The sequence below is a fragment of the Pseudophryne corroboree genome, chromosome 1 (genome assembly GCF_028390025.1).
Source record: "Pseudophryne corroboree isolate aPseCor3 chromosome 1, aPseCor3.hap2, whole genome shotgun sequence".
Lineage (NCBI taxonomy): Eukaryota > Metazoa > Chordata > Amphibia > Anura > Myobatrachidae > Pseudophryne > Pseudophryne corroboree.
The window spans coordinates 1,012,581,885-1,012,593,623 of record NC_086444.1 but is presented as its reverse complement, the minus strand read 5'-3'; the positions used below and the strand labels follow the sequence as shown (position 1 = coordinate 1,012,593,623).

General features: G+C 39.0%; 3 pseudogenes; 1 reads left to right on the top strand and 2 right to left on the bottom strand.

Moving 5' to 3' along the window:
- Positions 1-1,866: 1,866 nt before the first annotated feature.
- On the bottom strand, positions 1,867-1,985 carry LOC134945105 (5S ribosomal RNA; annotated as a pseudogene).
- Positions 1,986-4,681: 2,696 nt separating this feature from the next.
- On the bottom strand, positions 4,682-4,800 carry LOC134945684 (5S ribosomal RNA; annotated as a pseudogene).
- A 3,311-nt stretch (positions 4,801-8,111) lies between these two features.
- Positions 8,112-8,230, top strand: LOC134945100 (5S ribosomal RNA; annotated as a pseudogene).
- The last annotated feature ends 3,509 nt before the right edge of the window (positions 8,231-11,739 follow it).

Sequence of the window (11,739 nt, the reverse complement as noted above, 5' to 3'; positions counted from 1 at the left end):
TGTGAAATAAAGGGACACTATTTTGCATTATTGTTCCAGCCTGCTTGAGTGCCGCCGATTTCTCTATTCTATATATATATATATATATATATATATATATATTTGTATATGCCCGGCACTCCCTGTGTACCTGCAATAATCCCGGGTGCCCTCCGCAAATTGGTAATTAAATAAACGTGGAAAAAGGCAGCAGCACTTCGGTAAACGTTAAAAGATGATTTTAGTGTGGAATAAAAAAAAAAGTGGTCATATAGTGCCAACGTTTTGGGGCTCGTAGCCCCTTTGTCAAGGCGTGAACAGGTTTTAACTTTTACCGGAGTGCCGCTGCCTTTATATATATATATATATATATATATATATATATATATATACATGGTAGATAGGTTGGGGAATGCTTATCGGCGCTTGACTGCGATACCAATTTATACTAGAATGTAGTCCAGGTTTGTTTATAAATATAAAGTCTCCTTTTTTAGACACTCCCTTAGTATTACTTGGGCGTCAGCTACACCTTAAAAGAAAGAAGCATTGGTAAGGTGCTTCATGTACAATGTGAATAGAGAAAGGAATAAGGTGATTTTAAAGCGACCTGTGGTGTCCGATATTAATAGGAGATCCAGTATTTAAAAGAAAAATGTTTTTTATTTACTATATCTGATAGGCACCAATAGAACAGAGATAAAAATTGGCTCTAAGATAAAAGAGCCCCGTGTATTGCTAAAATTGTGTATAAGACATAAGTTTAGTATATAAAAGTAATACAAACTCAAAAATTAGACAAGAGGAAAATACGTCCTAAAATTATAAAATTGGACATAAGATCAGCATAAAAAGTATAAAAATAGGATTCTTAGCTTTTTGAGAGGGTATATCTCGTAGCACCCAACGCGTTTCGTCCTATCTGGACTTCATCAAGGGGTGACAAACATCTGGGACAGTTCGGCTATATATACCTGTATTGACAAGGAAGTGATAGCTACATCACTTCCTGTCAATTAACAGGTATCAAATTTCAAGAATTGATTTAGATAGTAAAAACCTGAAAAAAGACTTCTAAAAGCATAATATCACCAGGATTCATAAAACCGCTATTTCAATAACTCAGTTTGTACATTTAAAGTGCTTAAAAACGTCTTTTTCTTTCAGAGTCCCGGACTTCCGGTCCGGATCGCGGGTGACGTCACGTCCGCCCCGCTTCCGGTATCCGGCAAACTTCACTGCGCATGTGTGACGGACAGTCCGTGCCCGGCATTCATTGCGCATGCGCCTGTTCTTCATTCTGGTAGCAGAGACTGGTGAGCGTCTGTGTGCTAGCGGCGGCCATTTTATTGGAGTTCATTTCCACAGACGTTTATTTTTAGTTCCGACGGCCATTTTTGGTCAGGTTTTTCATAATGGAAATCAGTACAGGACCGGAAAATAAAGGGAAATAAGTTTCAGACGGAGATCGTTATGCATGGGATTTTTTTGCAGACATTAGTATTAATGATGTATCAATTCCCAAGTATGGGCATAATAGAGCATCTAATATATTTAGGATGTATTAGCTGACGGTTAAAAAAGACTCTGATGTTTAAAATGAACAGGGTTAATGGTGTTATTATTTCTAATCATAAAGACTGATGGTAGGTATACAAATTATAATTCTCCTATTGAGAATGTTGTAGCAGCAGACATATCCAACATGGTGCAGGAGGTAGCAAAGTGCAAGTGGCTATATAAAAAAATTCTTTTCATATGAGAAAAAATTTTTTCTTTTTTTTAAAAAACTATTTTAAATAGTATAACCGCATTAATACCGAAGTACCCAACGTGATGAAGAGATATATGAGTTATTATAAGATCCTCTTGGCACCTTGCTCAAGAAAGTTACAGCACCCAATCTTCCATGATGGTTCCCCATCTATGTACTAGTTGGGCCCAACACTGCTTGGCTTCCAAGATCGAACGGAATTGGGCATCTCCAGTGTGGTATGGCTGTAGTATTGGCGTGGTATTTGGAGGTATCGTAATAACAACGTGGTCAAGGTAGTAACTAAAGGTAGAGGTGAACATAAGTGGCCAAAGGCGGAAAAAGATAATATTAAGAGTAACTGTTGGCTTACGTTATAGGAAGGGGGCTATTTCATAGCCTTCATTGAAGCCATCTGGATGCATGGTATTAAGTTCAAAAATCCAGAACATTTCTCTCTTCGATAGACGGTTGGAAAGATCACCGCCTCTCTCGCCCAATGAAACTAGTTCAATACCCTTAAAGGTTAGTTCATCAGGATCCGAGTTGTGGCAAACATGGAAGTGTTTTGATACTGCATGTGTTAATACTTTGTTCTTTATGTTTCTTATGTGTTCTTGTATCCGGATTTTTAAGGGTCTTTTCGTTTTCCCTACATATTTCATCCCGCATGAGCACTCAAGCATATAAACTACTGACATTGTGTTACAGTTGATAAATTGTTTTATCTTGTGTTCTTTTGATCCATCAGTGTTCTTAAAAGTTTTCCTGTTGGGGTGTACGTAGCGGCATATATTACAGCGGCCGCATTTAAAACACCCAACGCATTTTGGCATGCTTGATCTTGCTTTCGGGTTCCTCAGCATGCTTGGTGCCACCAAGTCCTTGAGATTTTGCGATTTCTTAAATACCACTACAGGGTCCTTGGGGAGATAGTCCTTTAAGATGGGATCCATGAGGAGGATATTCCAGTGTCTCTTAAGCGTTTGTTTAATAATTTTTTCATGCCTATTGTATGTAGTGATAAAGCGCACTGTGTCCTCTCTTTTTCCTTCTTTTACTTTGTATTTGAGGAGTTGTTCTCTCTCCAAATTCTTGGCCTTCGAATTTGCTTCCTCTAGAAGGTGGTTGGGGTAGCCTTTTTCTTTAAATCTTTCCGTATATATCTGTAGTTGTTGATCTCGATCCTTAGTATTCTTACAGTTCCGAGTAATTCTATTGAACTGTGAAAATGGAATGTTGTTCTTCCATTGTTGGCTGTGATTACTTCGGTAGTGTACATAGCTGTTCATATCTACTTCTTTCACGTAGTTTTTAGTGATTACTTCATTATCTGTGTGTGTCAGAACCAAGTCTAGGAATTCTATTTCCTCAGTGCTAGTTTTCGCAGTGAATTGGAGATTCATTGGGTTGGTAGATAAATAAGTAAAAAATTCTTTAAAACTTCCGTCATCACCGTCCCATACAAGTAAAATATCATCTATATAGCGTTTATAAAATGCAATATTCTGTTGGAATGGATGATTCTTAAAAATATATTCATTTTCCCAGTTCCCCATAAAAAGATTAGCAAAGCTGGGCGCGAAAATAGTCCCCATAGCGGTTCCACAGATTTGTAAAAAGTATGTGTCTAAAAATTTAAAATAGTTTCTTTTCAAGATAAAATTCATAAGTTCACATAAAAAGATTCTATGTTCCTCCGTAATCTCGGCATCTTTCTTTAGGAATTCGTTGCAAGCCTCTACACCCTTGTCGTGTTCTATGCAGGTGTAGAGGGATTGGACATCTATGGTGATCCATCGGTAGGTGTCTCTCCACTCAAAAGAATCCATCAGGTTGAGAACAGATGTTGTATCTTTCAAGTATGCTGGTAGATTTTCCACATGTTTTCTTAGAAAAATATCCACATATTCGGACAGATGTGATGTTAGAGAGTCTATCCCGGCCACAATTGGTCTCCCAGGGGGATTCGTCAGGGATTTGTGCACCTTTGGCAGGAAATAGAATATGGGGGTTGTGGGGTTGGAGTTGAGCAGATATTGATATTCTTCTTTCGTTAGAATCTCACGTCTGAATGCTCTTAAAAGTATGGTTCTTAGTTCCTCAATAAAACCATCCTTAGGGTCTCCTGGGAGTGGGGTATATGAAGTCCTATCCCCCAGAAGTCTATTTGCTTCTGTAACGTATGCCTCCCGGTCCATAATAACCAACCCCCCCCCCTTTGTCAGCAGATTTTATGACAATGTCTTTGTTATCCTGGAGTTCTTTAATGGCTTTGGTTTCTCTATTTGTAAGGTTCTTCTCTTTTATAGTCTCCATTTCAGCTTCACATAAATCTTTTTTAACTAGATCATAAAAGATGCCCACATTGTGACCCTTGGATTCTAATGGGTAAAACTTTGAGGTGGGTTTCAGTCCTGATTTGGATTGGTCGTAGTTTTGAATGACCGCATTTTCCTTTTTTAAAAAATGTCTCTTCAATGTTAACTTTCTTACGAATTTGTTTAAATCTATGAAAACATCGAATTTATTCATACCTCTCGTTGGTGCATATGAGAGTCCTTTATTCAGTAGTGAACTTTCATGTTCTGTTAATGTGTGGCTTGATAGATTAAATATACCTTTAGTTGGCGGATGTCCTAATGGAGTTGTCTTCTTTTGCTGTTGTATGAGTTTGTTCCTCCTGCCCCCTCGGCATCCTCTTCGTCTGCTAGTCTTCTTTTCCGGGGTGTTGTGCTCACGGTTTGTTCTTTTGGATAGTTTTTTGTCATAGTTTTGAATCTTGCATTCTTGCCTGGTGATAAAAAATCCTCCTCGTTAGCCGAGTTGATTCTTTGTAGTGTAGAAAACCTGTTAGTAGTCTGTACAGGCTGTCTTCTCTGCATGGGATTTCTTACATTTTCCATTCCTCTTTTTGGTACCGTCTGCCAGTATTCCCTTTTATTTCTTTGGTTACAGCACCCAATCTTCCATGATGGTTCCCCATCTATGTACTAGTTGGGCCCAACACTGCTTGGCTTCCAAGATCGAACGGAATTGGGCATCTCCAGTGTGGTATGGCTGTAGTATTGGCGTGGTATTTGGAGGTATCGTAATAACAACGTGGTCAAGGTAGTAACTAAAGGTAGAGGTGAACATAAGTGGCCAAAGGCGGAAAAAGATAATATTAAGAGTAACTGTTGGCTTACGTTATAGGAAGGGGGCTATTTCATAGCCTTCATTGAAGCCATCTGGATGCATGGTATTAAGTTCAAAAATCCAGAACATTTCTCTCTTCGATAGACGGTTGGAAAGATCACCGCCTCTCTCGCCCAATGAAACTAGTTCAATACCCTTAAAGGTTAGTTCATCAGGATCCGAGTTGTGGCAAACATGGAAGTGTTTTGATACTGCATGTGTTAATACTTTGTTCTTTATGTTTCTTATGTGTTCTTGTATCCGGATTTTTAAGGGTCTTTTCGTTTTATCTCCACCCTGGATACAGAAATAAAAGAAATTGAAACAAAATTGGAAGTATTTAAGGACAAAGAGGATTTTAAGATCAATGAAAAAGTACTGAATAGGAAACTAGAGCAAGTTGAAGATGAGGTCATAAGGAACAAAGGAAAGAAATTTATACGGGACAAGCAAGACTATGAGAATAATAGAATTAAGAACTGGAGCAGATTTGATGGAAATGACAATACTAACCAAAGAAATAAAAGGGAATACTGGCAGACGGTACCAAAAAGAGGAATGGAAAATGTAAGAAATCCCATGCAGAGAAGACAGCCTACTAACAGGTTTTCTACACTACAAAGAATCAACTCGGCTAACGAGGAGGATTTTTTATCACCAGGCAAGAATGCAAGATTCAAAACTATGACAAAAAACTATCCAAAAGAACAAACCGTGAGCACAACACCCCGGAAAAGAAGACTAGCAGACGAAGAGGATGCCGAGGGGGCAGGAGGAACAAACTCATACAACAGCAAAAGAAGACAACTCCATTAGGACATCCGCCAACTAAAGGTATATTTAATCTATCAAGCCACACATTAACAGAACATGAAAGTTCACTACTGAATAAAGGACTCTCATATGCACCAACGAGAGGTATGAATAAATTCGATGTTTTCATAGATTTAAACAAATTCGTAAGAAAGTTAACATTGAAGAGACATTTTTTAAAAAAGGAAAATGCGGTCATTCAAAACTACGACCAATCCAAATCAGGACTGAAACCCACCTCAAAGTTTTACCCATTAGAATCCAAGGGTCACAATGTGGGCATCTTTTATGATCTAGTTAAAAAAGATTTATGTGAAGCTGAAATGGAGACTATAAAAGAGAAGAACCTTACAAATAGAGAAACCAAAGCCATTAAAGAACTCCAGGATAACAAAGACATTGTCATAAAATCTGCTGACAAAGGGGGGGGGGTTGGTTATTATGGACCGGGAGGCATACGTTACAGAAGCAAATAGACTTCTGGGGGATAGGACTTCATATACCCCACTCCCAGGAGACCCTAAGGATGGTTTTATTGAGGAACTAAGAACCATACTTTTAAGAGCATTCAGACGTGAGATTCTAACGAAAGAAGAATATCAATATCTGCTCAACTCCAACCCCACAACCCCCATATTCTATTTCCTGCCAAAGGTGCACAAATCCCTGACGAATCCCCCTGGGAGACCAATTGTGGCCGGGATAGACTCTCTAACATCACATCTGTCCGAATATGTGGATATTTTTCTAAGAAAACATGTGGAAAATCTACCAGCATACTTGAAAGATACAACATCTGTTCTCAACCTGATGGATTCTTTTGAGTGGAGAGACACCTACCGATGGATCACCATAGATGTCCAATCCCTCTACACCTGCATAGAACACGACAAGGGTGTAGAGGCTTGCAACGAATTCCTAAAGAAAGATGCCGAGATTACGGAGGAACATAGAATCTTTTTATGTGAACTTATGAATTTTATCTTGAAAAGAAACTATTTTAAATTTTTAGACACATACTTTTTACAAATCTGTGGAACCGCTATGGGGACTATTTTCGCGCCCAGCTTTGCTAATCTTTTTATGGGGAACTGGGAAAATGAATATATTTTTAAGAATCATCCATTCCAACAGAATATTGCATTTTATAAACGCTATATAGATGATATTTTACTTGTATGGGACGGTGATGACGGAAGTTTTAAAGAATTTTTTACTTATTTATCTACCAACCCAATGAATCTCCAATTCACTGCGAAAACTAGCACTGAGGAAATAGAATTCCTAGACTTGGTTCTGACACACACAGATAATGAAGTAATCACTAAAAACTACGTGAAAGAAGTAGATATGAACAGCTATGTACACTACCGAAGTAATCACAGCCAACAATGGAAGAACAACATTCCATTTTCACAGTTCAATAGAATTACTCGGAACTGTAAGAATACTAAGGATCGAGATCAACAACTACAGATATATACGGAAAGATTTAAAGAAAAAGGCTACCCCAACCACCTTCTAGAGGAAGCAAATTCGAAGGCCAAGAATTTGGAGAGAGAACAACTCCTCAAATACAAAGTAAAAGAAGGAAAAAGAGAGGACACAGTGCGCTTTATCACTACATACAATAGGCATGAAAAAATTATTAAACAAACGCTTAAGAGACACTGGAATATCCTCCTCATGGATCCCATCTTAAAGGACTATCTCCCCAAGGACCCTGTAGTGGTATTTAAGAAATCGCAAAATCTCAAGGACTTGGTGGCACCAAGCATGCTGAGGAACCCGAAAGCAAGATCAAGCATGCCAAAATGCGTTGGGTGTTTTAAATGCGGCCGCTGTAATATATGCCGCTACGTACACCCCAACAGGAAAACTTTTAAGAACACTGATGGATCAAAAGAACACAAGATAAAACAATTTATCAACTGTAACACAATGTCAGTAGTTTATATGCTTGAGTGCTCATGCGGGATGAAATATGTAGGGAAAACGAAAAGACCCTTAAAAATCCGGATACAAGAACACATAAGAAACATAAAGAACAAAGTATTAACACATGCAGTATCAAAACACTTCCATGTTTGCCACAACTCGGATCCTGATGAACTAACCTTTAAGGGTATTGAACTAGTTTCATTGGGCGAGAGAGGCGGTGATCTTTCCAACCGTCTATCGAAGAGAGAAATGTTCTGGATTTTTGAACTTAATACCATGCATCCAGATGGCTTCAATGAAGGCTATGAAATAGCCCCCTTCCTATAACGTAAGCCAACAGTTACTCTTAATATTATCTTTTTCCGCCTTTGGCCACTTATGTTCACCTCTACCTTTAGTTACTACCTTGACCACGTTGTTATTACGATACCTCCAAATACCACGCCAATACTACAGCCATACCACACTGGAGATGCCCAATTCCGTTCGATCTTGGAAGCCAAGCAGTGTTGGGCCCAACTAGTACATAGATGGGGAACCATCATGGAAGATTGGGTGCTGTAACTTTCTTGAGCAAGGTGCCAAGAGGATCTTATAATAACTCATATATCTCTTCATCACGTTGGGTACTTCGGTATTAATGCGGTTATACTATTTAAAATAGTTTTTTAAAAAAAAGAAAAAAATTTTTCTCATATGAAAAGAATTTTTTTATATAGCCACTTGCACTTTGCTACCTCCTGCACCATGTTGGATATGTCTGCTGCTACAACATTCTCAATAGGAGAATTATAATTTGTATACCTACCATCAGTCTTTATGATTAGAAATAATAACACCATTAACCCTGTTCATTTTAAACATCAGAGTCTTTTTTAACCGTCAGCTAATACATCCTAAATATATTAGATGCTCTATTATGCCCATACTTGGGAATTGATACATCATTAATACTAATGTCTGCAAAAAAATCCCATGCATAACGATCTCCGTCTGAAACTTATTTCCCTTTATTTTCCGGTCCTGTACTGATTTCCATTATGAAAAACCTGACCAAAAATGGCCGTCGGAACTAAAAATAAACGTCTGTGGAAATGAACTCCAATAAAATGGCCGCCGCTAGCACACAGACGCTCACCAGTCTCTGCTACCAGAATGAAGAACAGGCGCATGCGCAATGAATGCCGGGCACGGACTGTCCGTCACACATGCGCAGTGAAGTTTGCCGGATACCGGAAGCGGGGCGGACGTGACGTCACCCGCGATCCGGACCGGAAGTCCGGGACTCTGAAAGAAAAAGACGTTTTTAAGCACTTTAAATGTACAAACTGAGTTATTGAAATAGCGGTTTTATGAATCCTGGTGATATTATGCTTTTAGAAGTCTTTTTTCAGGTTTTTACTATCTAAATCAATTCTTGAAATTTGATACCTGTTAATTGACAGGAAGTGATGTAGCTATCACTTCCTTGTCAATACAGGTATATATAGCCGAACTGTCCCAGATGTTTGTCACCCCTTGATGAAGTCCAGATAGGACGAAACGCGTTGGGTGCTACGAGATATACCCTCTCAAAAAGCTAAGAATCCTATTTTTATACTTTTTATGCTGATCTTATGTCCAATTTTATAATTTTAGGACGTATTTTCCTCTTGTCTAATTTTTGAGTTTGTATTACTTTTATATACTAAACTTATGTCTTATACACAATTTTAGCAATACACGGGGCTCTTTTATCTTAGAGCCAATTTTTATCTCTGTTTTATTGGTGCCTATCAGATATAGTAAATAAAAAACATTTTTCTTTTAAATACTGGATCTCCTATTAATATCGGACACCACAGGTCGCTTTAAAATCACCTTATTCCTTTCTCTATTCATATATATATACATATACAATAAACACAGATAGGGTTTTGTGGGCGACCTCCGGTGTCGTGAATTATATAAACCAACTATAATAGTATGTAAAAAGTATAAAAAATATTTATTAAACACAATACTTACTGTTTTTAATAAATATGTGTTATACTTTTTACATACTATTATAGTCGGTTTATATAATTCACGCCCACAATACCCTATCTGTGTTTATCATATATAAATTTCTGCAGGCGACTCATCCACCGCTTGCTTATACTTAGTGTTGGAGCAGACACCCCAATATACTTAAGTGGGGGGCGTGTCAATTGGAAACATTGTGGTTACTTGTATACTGGACATGTTTCTGGCGCTGAGAAAAATCTTTGTGTAAAAAATAAATATATACAGGATGAGTATCCCTTATCCAAAATTCAAAATCCCACATTTTTGGTTCCCCTATTGAGATAATGACACATATATATGTATATTATATTATATTATATATCTATATAATATATCTATATATACACATAATATATCATATATATGTCATTATCTCAGTAGGGGACCCAAAAATGTGGGATTTTGAATTTTGGATAAGGGATACTCAACCTGTATATATATATATATATGTATAATATATATATATATATATAATATATATATATATATAAATCACACAAATCAATGTATAACTATTTAAAAGACACATATTCATGTATAAATATATTTATATAATAATATAATACATATTAATATTAAATCTTTTTATATATATATATATATATATATATATATATATATATCTCATACACCCATTGCTGGCGGTAGTCAGTAATACCCTAAGCGAAGCCGCAGCTCTTACTCTATATATAAATTATTCATCCAACTCCCCCACTGCTGTCAAATTCCTGCCTCTCCCGCCGCTGCCGACTGCCCCCTCCTTCACAGTCGCTGCCGAGTGTCCTCACCGCAGCGGTCCCGCAACTCCGACAGGTATCCGCGTGTTTGTCTAACCCGCCGCTGCCGAGGTCCTGACTCCCCCTCCAGTGACTGCAGTTCTCGCACCTTCTGAGTGAGTGGCCGCCGCTGTTCAGTGCCTGCTGCTTCCAACGGCTATCCGCGATCTCTGCCTGAGCCTGAGGAGCAGCAGGTGACAGTCAGTGGCAGTGCGAGTGCACGGCGGCGGCTCTATTTGGTGTCACCCCACTGAAGAGTGATGTCCGGGTGCGGGCCGCACCCCCCGCACCCGCCTCATGACGCCTCTGCACCTGACTGAGAAGTCCGCCCAGTGTTCCAGGAACACAAACCCCTCCTTCCTACACCAGTCTTTAAGCCACACATTTACCTCTCTAATCTCCTTCTGCCTCCCTGGGCTAGCACATGGCACTGGCAATATTTCGGAGAATATTACCCTAGATGTCCTTGCCTTAAGTTTCTGGCCTAATTCCCTATAGTCTTTCTTAAGGACATGCCACCTGCCACTAACTTTGTCGTTGGTGCCGACATGCACCAAAACTGCTGGGTCGTTTCCAGCACCTCCCAACAATCTATCTACCCGGCCTGTGATGTACCCGAGCACCCGGAAGACAACAGACTGTACGGCGATCATGGTCCCGGTAGCAGATTGCCCTGTCTGTCCTCCTGATAATAGAATCCCCAATCACCACAATCTGACTAGGTACCTCACTATCTTTTTTCCCATCTGTCCCGGAGGGATTGCTCCTCTGGATGCTAGAGGGAACAGTCTCCTCCGGCTTCGTCATTTCCTCACTGACATCCTCAGAGTCTTCATCCAGTCGTGCAAATTTGTTGGGGTTTGGCAGATCGGAGATGTCCAGACTCCCCCTCTTCTTCTACCTTCTAACTGTGACCCAGCTGTCAACCTGATCATCCTAATCTACTAATGTTCCCCCCTGCAACTCCTATACTGTTCTGTCTAAACTTTGCTCGAGATTGTGAATATCTCTCAGTCTTGTAACGGTCCGCTCTAGATCAGTTACCTGGGCTTCCAGGGCACACAGATGTACCCACACTCAGACTATTGTTCCAGATGCGCATAAATCATGCACGACACACACTGAGTGAGATTCTCAATCGCAGCCCCACCCATTTTTAATAAGTGCCAACTCCCTGGTACCTTCAGAAAATAAAAAAAGAGAAGGACAAAAAATAAATAAAGGACAAATTGAGTACAATAAAATACAGAAAAG